Source organism: Xiphophorus hellerii, chromosome 12 (assembly GCF_003331165.1).
Source record: "Xiphophorus hellerii strain 12219 chromosome 12, Xiphophorus_hellerii-4.1, whole genome shotgun sequence".
NCBI classification, from domain to species: Eukaryota; Metazoa; Chordata; class Actinopteri; order Cyprinodontiformes; family Poeciliidae; genus Xiphophorus; species Xiphophorus hellerii.
The window spans coordinates 8,765,245-8,780,536 of record NC_045683.1 but is presented as its reverse complement, the minus strand read 5'-3'; the positions used below and the strand labels follow the sequence as shown (position 1 = coordinate 8,780,536).

The 15,292-nt window shown below is 36.8% G+C and overlaps 1 protein-coding gene and 1 long non-coding RNA gene across 2 annotated transcripts in view; one reads left to right on the top strand and one right to left on the bottom strand.

Annotated features, from left to right (window-relative positions):
* LOC116730033 (uncharacterized) overlaps positions 1-15,292 on the bottom strand; it is a 72,326-nt gene that overhangs the window by 29,656 nt on the left and 27,378 nt on the right. The window contains exon 4 of the long non-coding RNA XR_004341241.1: positions 5,802-5,909. This is a non-coding gene — a long non-coding RNA (uncharacterized LOC116730033). The remainder of the gene's footprint in view (positions 1-5,801; positions 5,910-15,292) is intronic.
* Positions 1-15,292, top strand: part of rtn4r (reticulon 4 receptor) — a 53,851-nt gene that overhangs the window by 17,035 nt on the left and 21,524 nt on the right. The gene's annotated exons all lie outside the window — the stretch shown is intronic.

The following is a 15,292-nucleotide window of genomic DNA, read 5'->3' as shown; positions in this document are numbered from 1 at the left end:
ATGAAAACAGAATAACTTCAGATGTTTTGCCTTCAATAGAATTTAATGAGTGGATGTGCTTTTAGCTTCATTAGTGAGTAAATGTTTGAGTCTATGCATTAAATTCATATGAAAAAAGAGAGTAATGTAGGGATAGAAGCAAATCTCTTATTAAATAAAAGATGAAATGTGATTTCTGTGTTAGTAAATGTGTTCTTCTACTGCTGATTTTAGAAGGAACATGTCACTGCACATACAAGTGCCTTTGCTGAAAGTTGATTTGGAACAACAGTCTAATGTAACCGTTGGGAAATTACATGTTACATCACCAAAATTAACATACAAAATTGTCTATCTAGTTTTGACCTACAATGTTCCAAGTTGTTTGTACTTTTTCCCCATTACCATAATCTGCCACTCTAATGGAGGATTATGCAGGTTAAATGCATGAAGGACTTGCATAATAGCTACTATGGTAGAAAAAATGTTATTTCGGAGGAGCCATTAACAGGCTGCAGGCTAAAAGCATAAAGTGTTTTGTTTGCACTTCTTTACGTAAACATATGCTTATCACACGAACCATAATATTAATTTATATTTCTGAATATCCATCGAGACAGGTGCAGCCTGTTTCTCTCTGCGGGGTAGGATGTACAGATAAGCAGAAATTACACATAAATAAATGTTCATTGTCCAGATGTCGATTAAAAAGACAAAACAAAGCCTAGCTTCTGCCACAAGAAGCAAGATGAAACAAGATTGCTTTAAGAGTTCCTCCACCTTAGGTAAGCTGTTGTTAAGCTGAGTATGCGGTTATCTCTCATCTACTGTGCTGCATACAGGAAGACAGGAAAGGGAAGGGAAATAAGGCCAAGGCATTCTCCTGGCATATCGACTCCTTCTTCAAAGAGATTTTAACAGAGCACCAGTTTTTCTTTTATCTTCCTTTAATTCCAAGGATGCCATCCCAAATTAAAATGTAATGTGACCAAAATAAACCCAAAACACAAAGAACTAAAAATAATAATAAAAAAAAGGAGTGTGCACAAATAATTAAACTGAAATAATTCAGGTCATATTTTCCACTGCTCCATTCTAGCATTTCTTGGGTTCTATGATAATAAGCCAAAACAACTCTTAGGTTTAAACAAAAAAAATCAGGTTGTAATAGATGAATCGTCATTCGTGGCACAAGAACTTCCAATAATAAAACATCATGATATCAAAATGAAGTCTGTTTCATTGCTGTTATCACATGGTTTTGTCAACACCACAGTAAGAAAAAAAAAGAATCTTTTGGCAATTAAAAGCCACTACAAGTCTCATCGCCTAGCCTACATGTAGTACTTGTCTCTGACATTGCAGCAAAATAAATAACACATTGACAAAAGATAAAAGAAAAGCATATTAGTATGCCTCTTAGTCATTTTATCTCAAGGAATGTCCTGGTGTGGTTAAATGAATTAAAGTAAATAATCTCCTCAAAGTGTTTAGAACTATGAATCTTATTTGGATGTTTTCCATCTAAAAGTCAATATGTAGTCTGCAAGAACACAAAAATTGTTTTTCTCTTCATCCTGGCAAGGGCATTTCATACAGTACAAAAGAACAAGTTCAGAATGCCTGGGAAATCTGTAAAGGTCTCTCCCACTGCAGAACACCCACTTCATTTATGTGGAGGAAAATAATTATGATTTTTTAAAATTCAACACAAGTCAAAGAAAATTTGGAACATTTTTAGCTATAACATTTTTTTCCCCCCACAATCTACATCACAGTGTGCCTAAATGATCATGTGGGCAGCTGTTCACCTTTCAACTACTGCACTTTGTTCAGACAACAGGGATAATCATCGTTTCAACAAATTTTCCTCAGGGGGATGTAACACCTACACTTTGTTGACTCTTTTCCAAATACCTTTTTTTATTTCCTCTGGTTAAATTTAAAATTCTTTCTACTTTTTCTATACTTTTTCATACTTGTTCCATACTTGTTTTAGTTTAAGTCTGTAGGGAATATGAAATAGTTTATTCTGGATCAACTACACCAAACTGCAAAACATACAGTATGACTGCAAGACAAAAATCCTCCTTCTCTCTGCCACTCTGTGCATGTTTATGTATTTCAAAAAGCTGTCATTTCTTTGAAAGTTTTTTTTTTTTTGAAAATTTCTTTTTGCCCCTCTTTGTATCTTAAAACAAATCCTATCTTTCAAACACATCCCCTTGGTGAGGTATACATCCCCTGCATTGCCATGCAGCAGGAAAGGATGGAGTGTCACCACAGTTTCATAAGTTTCTCAAAGAAACATTTCAGCTGCCTCTTCCCCGTACGACATTGCTGTCACCAACATGGCATGTTTTAGATAAAACAGGGGAAAAGAGACCTTGGAAAATGATCTAGCGGGATTGGTGATGGCGCTGAAGATCAGACAGCAGCGGAGAACCCAGGGAACTGAGAAAGGCAGTTTAAAAAAGGGAATAAAAGCATGCATACTAATGCCACTCTCTGCACTATGGTCTATCTTTTTTTCCTGCTACTTTGCATAGTGATCTTTTCTCAAGATTTAGATTTCACTTTCTGTACCTCCTTCTCAATTTTCCCACTGTTTCAAGCTGAGGTTAACGCCTTTCAGTTGTGTCAATCGATCATCCTTATTTCTCATCCAGCTGGCTTTACCTTGGTGTCAACCTGATAAAGGCGACCAAACTGCACAGAATTAATTTTCCTGTGATATAATGTGTTTAATAACTTTTCCAGCATATTGATTTGGCTAATTGACTTAGAAATAACAGTACTAAGATAAATGACTTGGTGCCTTTATTATATTTACGCCATTAGCTGTGTACTGTACCGGAGTGACTAGTGGAAGAGCTGCTCAGATGGGTTATCTATCTGAGAGGAGTTGATGAAAACAGATGAATGTGACTGATGTTGACTATCAGCTTTTAGAAAAAGGGTGAGATCATTTGTAACAAATGACTATGGGAGACCCATGTGGCTATACATCAGTGACGTGCGGTGAGGGGAGGCAGGTGAGGCATAGAAATTGTGACTCCACAACTGCAGAGTAAGAGACAGTAACAGCGAGCTAGTCATACACTAAAGTCAAGTGCAGTGATATATTTATAGTTTTCTCCTCTTACCACAGCAATCACTTATTAATAATCGCAAAATAAACATTAAGCATAAAACCATACTACTGCAACAGGCTGAATGTTCTGCTCTTTGTGTGGGAAATATTTGAGTGGTTTTTTTTGTGGCGTTGTTGTCAATTGGTATGGCAACTAATCTACACGTAGCTGAACTGATACAGAGAGCGAGAAAGACGAGGTTTTGATTTGTACTTTTAACAGTTTTTCCCTGTGCTGTGGAGCACAGCACGAAATTAATAATATCTACATCTCAGAAGTTTGTCTGAGTTAACGGAATTATTCTACGCCGGCAGCGCGGATATGCATGACATGTAAAAGAATTATCTTTTTGCCCTCCAGCGTTGCACACATGCGCAAAATTTCCTTTTGTAAACAATAACATGTAGGGGGTCTATATTTGTAAATCTGATTATGATTAAGTCAGCCTCACCAGCTATGAACCTCACCGCACATCACTGATATACATAATGTTATACTCTGCAGTTGTGCCTATTTATTATGTCTTAAAAACATGTTCATTTTATTAAATCAGATATAGGATTGTCTAAAAAAACAAACAGTATCTAATTTTCCTTTTCCTTGCATTAGGTATTCTGCTTTATCAAGCATATTGGCAAAATGAAACACCTAAAGGATAGGCTTTTCTGAAAGTATTATGCATCTGGGTAACAGTCTTAAGCATAACTTAGATAACTAGACTATATAATCATAAAAGCTTATTTGTCTTTGGCCCACTTGTTTTGGGCTGTCATATGCCAGAAGTCAACAAATTGCTCCCTTTAAAATTCATTGGCTTTTTGAACTTGCAAAGTATACCTCTAAGCATTCAGGAGGTATTTTTAAAATAAGTGCAATGTGAAAAAGACTTGACTTGACTTGCGTTGGGGAAAAGAAACGAAAAGCAGTGTTGAACTGCAGGGTTGGAGGTTGGACAGAGAATGTCAAAACACAGCTCCATAAAAGAAAGCATGTCAGATGCTGGCATGTGTAAAAAGTCGGCATTCCCACCAGCAACAAAATGCTTCTGAACATGGTCCATAATTCCCCAGAAGCAAAAAAAAAAAAAAAAAAGGGATTCAAAGAAGCTCCAGGATAGTAAATGGATGCAATAACATAACACCTGCTGCTTTGACTGCCCTATTCATAAGTTAGCCTGAGGAGCTGAATGTCCTCGCTGCACTTAATGGGCAAAAATGGTCTACTAGTTTTATTTTTTTATGAAAAATATTCACATATCATCTCCGTCTTAAAGTTATGAACAGTTGTTGCTTAAAGTAAAATTGGCTATCTGAAATATTTACCTTCTTGAAAACTTTTTAAATTGTGCAGAATTTTCACTTGTGTTTGGATTCAAAATGTCAGAAATGTGTGGAAAAATAATTTACAGACTGATACACATCTGCAGAGAAGTAAACCTTTTCAGCTTCTGATTTAAATTGTAATTATCAGATGAAGTTGAGGAAAGGATCTCTCATGGAATTAGGTTAAAGAGTATTCCACAACGTTACCTTACAACAAAGTTACTTAGCGACTTTGTTGCAATAATTAGTATTCAGACCTCAGTGATGGCTTGGCTCTTTTAATAAAATCGCTGTGAACAGCAAATTTAGTGTCTTTTTGTGGAGCTTTTAGAGACTTTTGGAGACTCGTAAAAGAATGTGTTGTTTTACTTTATTCAATGTGCATCGGGTGCAAAACGACAGGTGGCCTTGTTGTTTTGCAGCACTCCCTCTGAGCTGCTTTTAATTTTTTTCCCTCTGTATCTAGACTGCAATTAAAAATGAGCATAACCAAATCCTCTATTACAAGGCACTTGATGTAAATGGTAAATGTTCATTATTTAAGATAATTATTTGCTCTAAGATAAATCACAAAATTTCTATTGTCAAAAAGAAATTGACAATAATCCTGTATAAGTAAAAACCAAAAAGAAAACAAGACAGAAAATTTATAAAAAGAAAGAAAAAAAGCAGATAATCATAAATAAATGAGTGAGTTATGTCTCTTTATGGGTAATTGAGGGAGGAAAGTATGAAACTAACACATTACAAAAAATTTCAAATTTGGTGACTTTTAGGGCAGTTTGCTAGTACTCAGGATATTTCAGCAGGCCGCCATCATTGTTACCATATGGCATTTGACAACTGACATTATCCATCAGCTAACAGCTATCAAATATGTCCAGTCTCATGTTGCAATCAGTATTTAGTCTGTTACTGTTAAATTTCATATTTTAATCAACATAAAAACTCAGAGTTAAAGCTAAAGGAAAAAAAAATGTAGCAAGAGTGACTTGCTGTGAATTGAAGAAAGCTAACTTTTTAATCTGATGTCTTTAGTCCTTTAGATTATGGTCATTCATCCCCTGTCATTTCTTGCTCACTTTGCATGGCCTGGAATAAAGTAGGATAGTCTTTAAATATAAATCTTCCTCATAAAATGTAGCTTAGTAATAAGCACTAGCTTGTGAATGTAAATTTATGCAATGAGCTTTTCTACTTCTTTTACTCAAAATCCTACATATACTGTAAGTGGTCAGCTTTGAATCAGTTCAGCATGTTCTTTAAAGTTAAGCCTCACTTATCAGTCCTTCTTTCCCAAACAACATGCTCACCAAAAGTAGGATAACAAAGAAAAAAAATGACAGTCCAAAAAAAAAGGTCTTACCTGATTTTTTATTTGAAGTTTAATTTGTCAGGTGCAAACACAAGGACTTTTTCTCCATTACTTGCAATGCAACCTTCTTAAATGGTCCAACTGCAGAAATAAATGTACCTGTAAACACATAATGTTTCTTTTGTCAGTGAAGAATTCAACTGTAAATGCAATTTACACTAACATGCAAGTCAGGTATGAATTTATTCTTGACATCAGTGCAAAAGCTCATGAGCAACTTAAGAATACTTGACGTAAGAGAAATGGTCTGTATTCTTTGCATTTGGTGTCTATTTAAAGCACAGTCCATCCATGATCCCTACTTTTTCTGAGCCACAGAACTGGAGTCCACATGATTGAGGTGATCTTGTCTCTCTGACTGACAGAATCTCCTGATGAGCAGATATTTTATCGACTTTGTTTGGGGGAGCGTGTCAAGTCGCAATGTTCCCAAGAACATCTACATTTCTTTAGGGAATAGACTCCAAATGGTGACCCCAAGTCTGATCTTTAAAATGTCAATTTAAATGTAAGCTCCCATCAGATAAGTTCTCCCACTAGGATATTAGTCCTGAGAATATGCCAGAAACCAACTGTTCATTTCTAAGTGGAGAGTCTTATTGACAGAAAAGCCTTTTGGATAAATGACATTTGTAAAGGTGACAATTATCCAGTGATATTTTGATTTTCTTTTCACTTTTGGGTTCATTTTGCTTGCAACATTTCAACTGGCCCACTATTAGTGAGCATCAAACGTGAAAGCTTCTCAAAAAAAATATGTCCCTTGTGTAACCACACACATAGAACAGGGAAGTATTTTCAGTGCAAACACGCCTGATAGTACATTTAAGTATTCAAGCGGATTTCCTGCTGTGGCTCGCTTATCCCTTCTTTGTGCCTCAGTTTAAGGGAAAAAAAAAAAAAACATGAAAAACTAGTAATCCACGAGCCTGTTTCTCTTTCCAATAAGGTGAAGGTTTTGCATTTTTATTCACGCCTGCATCAGAAGGCAGTTGGTAGAGAGAAATTTGTGTTACCCAACTTAATGGGTCTATCCAGTTCTAATGGGCAGTTGTTTATCTTGCCTGTGTAATATCCTTGTGGTCTCAAGACTATGCTGCACTGTAGGTCATAACGCTCCTGTCCTGCTCTGTGTCAACCAGTTATCTCTGGTAGGGAACAAGCTCTTTAGTGAAAAACACAGCAGGCAACATTGTAAAAAGCTGCATAATGGAAAGCTTCACTTTGAAGCAAATATGTTTTATGGTTGTGTAAAAGTACCACGACTAAGATGAGCATTTTGTCCAGTTGAGGTAAGCAATACAGATCAAATAACACGTCACGAGGTTGCATTTATTGATTGCCTATGCCATATAAATCATAATAAACAGAAAAAAAACAAAAGACAAACATGAGAGGGCTGAGGTACAGTAAATATATTAGTCTTATGAAGTCGTTCTTCATGTCTTGCTTCAACATAGTCAAATTTTCAGTGCTACAGGCTTCTATGATTTTATTAAAGACTCAATTTTTTAAAGACTGTTAAAGACTCAACAGTTGGTACTGTTGCCTTGCAGCAAGAAGGTCCTGAGTTTGAATCTTGATTTGGGCTCTTTCTGTCTGTAGTTTGCATGTTCTCCTCATGTATATGAGCATTTCACTTGGATACTCTAGCTCTAAATGAGTCAATGCACTCGTGGTTGTTTTTTCCAATGTGTTTCTGTGATGCCCTATAATGAACTGCTTACCTGTCCAGGGTGTACCCCGCCTGTCGCCCAATGACCATTGGACATAGGCACCAGTCCAACTCACTAGTTGACTCAGTGTTGTTGTGTCAGGCAAAATTACTTTTGACTCCATGTTATCTTAGCTCCAAATCATTTTGCTCCTTTGTCAGTTTGTAGCCCCCACTTCTTCATTCTAGTTTTCATATATATCTTAAGACTTTTGATTTTAGTAAACATAAGAAAAATGCTTATTATTGTTCTTTTAACATTTATTAGCTCTTAAGAGATATGAAAAGTTATGACCTATGTAATGACATAGGTATTGCCTTGTAAGCACTTTGTATTGCCTTGTTGCTGAAAATGTGCTGTATAAATAAAATTACCTTTACCTTTTACCTTTATGATAAAAAGAAAATATTTATGAACCACCTCCTGCTGGTAGGTGTTAAGTGTTGGAGTCACATGACACTGTTATCATACAGTGCACTATAATTAGATTTTGGAAAATAAAATCATTGGCTGTCAAAGCTAGCACAAAATGTCCCCAGTGCAAATGAACTTTATGAACGAAATGTGCAGTGCTAGATGGTTGGGTTTTTTTGTACCAGAAAAACTTCAGGCACAAAACCACCAAAACTGCAAATAACAGTGGCAAATTGTTTGTTTTTCCACTAACAAAAGCAGTTGTCAAAGAGTTTTTACCAGAGAACTCAACTTGCATAGTTGACATTAGTTAAAGGAAATTGTGCATCGGTTGGATGTTGTGTCAGCTCTTCTGTGCATTATTCAAAGTATGCAATTCTCAAAGATTGTCTATTTGGTGTGGGTATTTTATTAAACTCAAAGACTACTGATTATGTAAAAATATTTTGGGGCTTGCATCACTGTTGACCTGTTCTGTGTTTGAATCTCTTCTCCCTTTGAGTGAATCCCATCTATATCAAGTTTGCAAACTCTCCCAGTGAATGTATGGGTTCTTTCTGAGTACTTGGACTATTGAAAAACATGCATTCTACAAAGCTTTTGGTTGTGAGTTTGTACCTGCTTGGCTCTCTGACCTGACCTGGGTGTGCTCTACCATACAATACCCACTGAAGATCATCAGCTGACCTACATTCCTGTGAGGAGGAAGAATGTTTGGTTGGATGTATCAATATAACCAAAGCTATTTTTAAGACTTTGAAACTCTTGATTCCTTGAAAATAAGAAGATTAATAAAAAAAAAAACAGTTATCATCCATCCAAAGGCTTTTTCACAGTAGCCATTACATAATAACAACTGATGAATGGAGATGGGCTTTTGTTACTTTACATGTTCAAGGCTGTGTGTTTTATCCTGTTAACATTTGATCCTGTAACCCTAATAGCTGTGTTCATGTTTCTAAAAGTCAGCTTTTCCAGACATGCAATTTATTCTGTCTATATAAATAAATGAAGAGTTTTAATTTGTGATCATTATTTTAAACTGTCCAGCTTAATTGCAAAATGTCTTGCAATTAAATGGAAGTGACATTGCACCCTCCATGACCAAGAGTAAAGTGTAAGGACAGAAATTACTTGTTACAAACTATGAGCTTTTAAAACACCTGCAAACGGCTGTACAAATGGAAAGAGCACTGCAGATATTTCTCTGCCCTCACTGGTCAAAGTTCATGATGACAGGATGATATACTGTGCTTATAATGCTGGTGTTTGTTCAATTAAACTTCAGGGTTTTTTAACGAGATTGCTGGTCCATTAAACTTTATCCCTCATGCAATTGAGTCACATTAATTTTGCACCATCTCTTTTCATTTTCATTGTCATTAAACAACTTTATGTTATTTCCATAGTCCAAAACAAGTTGAATGTGAAAGCGTTCTGTGTTTGTTTTGCTGTTCTCACCTTAGCCCTTCAATGTTAAATCTTCACACAATATTTAATCACACTGGCAGTACACAATGGAAGATTTTAAAAGCTGACTTGAAGAAAGTCTTGTTTGTGGACTGTATTCTTTTTTCATCTCTTTCAAAATATAAATCTCTATTATAGAACTGAATTTAGTCATAATCCATTGAAATAAAAGTACACATACATTTGAAATTTATTCACATCTATCTATCTATCTATCTATCTATCTATCTATCTATCTATCTATCTATCATAACCTGTTCTCACTTTCTCATAATTACTGGCATGCACTGTATTGTCTTGTTAGGAAAAAGGAATGAACACTAGGGGGCAAGCTTAAACCTGTCTCACATGTTCCATGGTGTGTTTTAGTGTTTTCTTTTTCCTCTTCTTAGCTCATAACACTTCTTTTTGTTTTGTTTGCACCCATCACCAGGCTATATGCTTGTTGCAGGGTGTGAATTCTCACGTTTTATGTGATGAGCCGACTTCATAAGTTTTATTCCTAAAAATTGATCAAAGTGTTTAAGAGTTTGTAATGTTCTGTTTGGTGGGTTGTTTACATTTCTGGTGGTTTAGAATAAAAATGAATTTCATCTCCAGATCTTTTCCTCTGCTTGCAGATATTGTAATGTCTGTTTTTGCAGATCAACTCTTTAAATGCACCAGCCTTCCCTTGGCCGTTTCCTTGTTAAATTCTTTCTACATCCTTCATCGTTCTCTTTCCCACTTGTGTTCTGCCTCACGCCATGGGTTACAGCTCTTCCAACCTCTCTAGATAGAGTGCCACTTCTTGCAGGTGTCTCCTTTGCAGTGTCTGACTCAATTTGCATCATTTATCTCTGTGCAGTCTCATCCCTGACCTCCTGATCAAATCCCAGCAGCTGATGAGAGCTTTCATCCCATATTTAGCTTACTCGTGTTTCATGCGGCAGCCGCCTTACTTCCCACAATTCTTTGCTGGTGTAGGAATAGTGACCGCCTGTGTCTGCTGGTCTCTGTGTCTGCTGTGTCGGTGTGTTCGTTGTTTGTTAGTAGGGATTGAAGAACAGATGGTGTGCTGTGCTTCCCCCTGCAGAGGGTGAGTGATTCAAAGTGCAGCATCATACAGGATGGGCTTTGTACTGCAGAAATCGCTTCTGCTAATGCATCTACATGTGACTATATACCAATATAAGTGTTACTGTATTTTGCTCTGCAGACAGAGTAATCCTCTGAGGACATTTTTTAAGTGATGTTTATCATACATGTACTTATAGATTTCTTAAACATATTTCATGTAAAATAAAAAAATCTAATTTTCTCACAGTAAAAACATCCAGATTTCTAAATTCTTTCTGGTTCACAGTCTTAAGATGTATAGGGTTTGTTTTCAGTATTTTCCTGAATGCGCAACAGAGTCCCCCACGATGGTCAGGAGGAAAGAGAACCTCAAGTTCAGTGTTGATCTAACTTTTGTATTTTGTGTCACGCAACAATACAACAACTGAAAATATTGTGTAGAGTATGCCGAGTTTACTCCTGTCCTTCTTTTCTTCCTGGGGCTGCTTCTTTTATCCTTGTATCCTCCATTCTATTCCCAGACCCCTTCCTGCTTTTATTCTCTCTGTCTGTGCAGAATTTATATATAAAGCATGAAATATCTGCTAAGACATGACAATCTTTATCATTTTAAAATTCAGATTTGATGTATAAAATTGAGAACTCTGGGAAGTTAAGTCTGAAAAGGTCTGTCATTTACACATGAGATTTCTGTAGGAATGATTGTAAATATAGGTTTCATTTATACAGTACACATACAGTTTAGTAAATGTGCCAGTTAGTCTAAAGGCTATTTATCTAAAACAAATTTTAAACAATCTGTGCTATTCACTATAAATCAATAGAACGTATTTCTGCCATAGTCTGAAACCTGTGAAAAAGAAGAAAGGAAGAAAAGAAAGAAAAATGGGAAACGAATGGATGGATAGACAAACAGATGGATGCAAGGGTGGATGGAAATGGACAACATTTAAAGAGTTGAAATGGAAATATTTAGTTCTAATCATATACTTTCCCAAACTGTGTGGAACTCTTCATATATTGAAAAATATATATCTTGAACACTACTTTTACACATTAGTTCTGCATAATACTTTTCTTTCTAGATTAAAATTGAACTCTTTCCAACACACAACTGACCAATTCTCAGGAGCTATCCTTAAGAATACCTCATATCTTATAAGATGTCATTTATTTTTAAAATTTTCAGTTCACTGTGGGCATTCCTGCTTTAATTAAAATTACATTTGTTGGCATCCTGGACCCACACAGACTTCCAGCCACGCCCAGCAGGATGGCCGGGGTTTCTGTGAAGGCTCCTTCTCTGGAGACACCTCTTGGCAAAATATTAACAAGGTGGATGGATTCATATTACTCTGATGACTTAATGCAATTTACTGCCACTGATATAACCAAAACACACCAGTGCCACAGACTTGTTTGCTGAGTAATCTACCATTTATATCGCTCCTATTATGCAGTGCAGATTCATATCTCCTGCAGCAGGAGTGCATTTTTTAAGTGCTAATGGCCAGCTTGTGTTTTGGCCAATGTCAGCCATTGAAAAATCAAGATTAAAACTCTGCTCAAGATAATCATAACAAAAGCCATGGGATTAGTCATTGGAGATAGTCAAGGTCCTTGCCCACACAGCTAATTGAGCTCTTATCTCAGCCCAGGCAATAATGCTATTAATCATAAATGAAGGTCCATACTCATGAGGAAGCTGTGCAAGTGTGGAGTGTCGTGATTTTAAAGGTTCATTTACAGCTGTGTGGAGACTGTGAGGATTCTCAAAGGTATTCTGTGAGGTATTTTACAAAAAAAAAAAGGCTAATTAAAGCAAGATGTGATTTGTTATTTTTCTTCATGTGTTGGATTAGTTCCAGCATGAGGTTCTTGTCTCATATTGGTGGCTAGTGAGGCTAATGATAATCTGTGGGAGGAAAATTTGTTGTTCAGAGCAGATGCAAAGCTTCACTTTTCTTGTTTACCCCTCTTTTCCGTAGGCGGTTTACCATAGATGCAGACAGCAAGAAATGGAAATGCAAACATAATCTATTGTTAAGCACTGGAGTCTTTCCACAGCTGCTATTTTTTGATGCCCTGTAGAAATGCACTTGCATACCTGTGAACTTTCAGCAGCTCTCTCTGCTGTCTGTTTTCTATGACTCTGAGCTATTTTCCTCGCTCAGAAGCATGTTTACAAACACGTCTTGTTCTCTTATGAACTTTTCTTCAGCAGATTTTCCTCACAATAGAGCAAACGTATTGTCTTTGGTGCAGCAGATTCAAATCATGCTAACTTTTATTTTACAGTTGATAATAGAGTCTGTCAGAGAGCTCTGAAATTTGTGTGCTCGCATTGGCGTGCACTCGTAAATTAGCATAGTAGAGGCAGTTGGCCGCGTTGGGAGTAAAGAGGAGAGGTGGTGCAGGAGACAGAGATACGAGCTCAGCACAATGATTGAAATCCCTGCCCTTAGGTGATGGCTGCTAAGGTGATCTGGCAGAAAGTGAGAGCCTCTCTAAGCAGAATCTGAACAGATGGAGAGAAGACTGTAAAGGTTTTTGTTTGAGAAAGGATCAGGAGGGATTTCATCCAGTGGCGTCTCTTTTTGGTCTTTCATCAGGGCTGTGAGTTATGTAGTGCACAAACATTTAGGCATAATGTGAAGAGGCATGTGTAAAAGCCAGTAGCTAATACAAATCCTTCACAAGAACATAAGAGCACCTCCTGCTGTATATGTAACAAAGAGTTATGGGAGGTTGTTTAGAAAAGCGGATTAAGTTAAAAGACTTAATGTTTTGTATGTCTATATGCCAAGCACTATGTTAAAGGTGTCAGCTTACATCGACAAGGATATGAGAATAATTGTAATAACCTGTTTTCTCAGTTTCCATTTAAACTCATCTTAACATTTTTTTTATTTAACAATTAGCATCTAATGTCTTAAGATATTAAGTGTAGTGATTTGGGCTGATATGAATATCTAACATTAATATTGAAATAGTATTTGCATTTCTGTTCTACAGAACAGGTATTAAAATAATCTGTGTCACACCATGAAGCATCAACTGCAGACAAGATGTTGCCAGTGTTCATTGCTATGTCATAGTAAATAAAAGGTGTATTTTTGACATGGATCTGATGGTCCATCTGTGTGCATTACCCTTTCAAGTTCTTAGAGTACTAGTACGGCTTTAGCTATGGCTAACTTTCTTGGCTCTTTTGGTCTTTTTGTTGTTACATTGAAATAAAATATTTCCCTGCAGGTATCTGTGTAATTTCAGTCCAAACTTCTTCCTATAGAAACTCTTGTGTTGTTGCTAGACAGAAGTGGCAGGGATATATTCTAATGACTAAGCTAAACAGCAATTTCTTCTTTTTTACAATTCATAACACATCAGTTTTATAACCTGAAAAGCAGCAGACTACTGGTTGAGCTAATTTATATAGGATATTTTGTTGCCTTGTACTGAGCATTAAGTATAAATCAGTGAAGCATGGATGGCCAGAGAGTACCATTAAAAGCTCTGTAATGCATTTATATTATTCACACATATAAAGCACATTAGCACTAGGTGTAGAAATGGCTTTCATATTACAAGCCACCAAGAGCTTACAAGCTGAAGCTCCGGGGAGAAAAGAACAGCTGAAGGATGCAGTTTAAAAATACCAGATTGTTTTTCTCCAGGGCTGGAATGACTCATTACCCAGGCAGCAAAGCAGGAAGTCTTGTCAGTTGAGTCGTCCCACAGTACAGTGGCACTCAAATTGAGCCAGCGCATCATTTACAGTCCTGCAGTCATTTTGGGAATGATGACAACAGTAACACACACACACGGTTTTATACACACAAACACCTCAGTCAGAACTCAACGAAAAATTCTGTGCAAATTGTGTTGTTTTTTGGTTTTTTTTCTCTGAGGGAGAAAAATTGTCTCAGGTGGCTGCCATATGCTGGCCTGAGCCTCACATTCCACTCATCTCCTGACTCACTTATTCACACGAGAGAGGTATTTCGAGATGGCCTAACCAACCCATCACTCAGACACGGTGACATTTCCACTAGCATATCTAGCGCAGCGCTTATTTGATGTCCACTCTGCCAAAAAGGTGTTGGCCTCGGTCAGGGATGGGCCCAAGCAGACATGAAAGATATGCTGAAGGGGTTATAGGGCATACAGAGGGCACACTGATATGACTCTAAGACTTGTATCATCCCTCACCTGAGAGATAAAGAGGAGGAACGATGACTTCCCTGTGGGAATTGAACATGGTGTCAGCATTTGACCTTTCAAATGAAAGAAAAAGTGACAGATCCAAACAGGTCATGGAAGTAAAGAGTCCCATATCTGGGCAAATTGACGGAAATATTAGCTGATAATATTGCAATTCCTAAAATGTTACTTATTTGCACTTGGCTGCTTTTTGTTATCTGATTCGCAACAGTTTTTTATCCTCTCTTGTCTCTACACTTCATATTTGAGTTTCTCACCAGACAAACTCATCTTTCTGCAGCAAGTTGCTTTGTCTGCTGATGATGTGACCATATTGAGACAGTGGTAAATAATTCACAAGACTTTCTCTTTATTCTTCCAAAGAAGGAAGTGAATGCTTAAATGGTTCTCTCCTGGGTGCTAGAGTGACTTGCCATAACTCTGGCACATCTTTAAAACAAAATGTAGAATTCAAAAGGAAGATGTGACTAATCTCACCTTTGCAAGAGTCCACAATGATGATCTGGTTAATTTGTACATGAACCGTGACAAAACTGGAAAGATGGCAGGCTAAAGTCCTATTAGCATGGAATAAAGATTATCTGGTGACCCCATGTAATA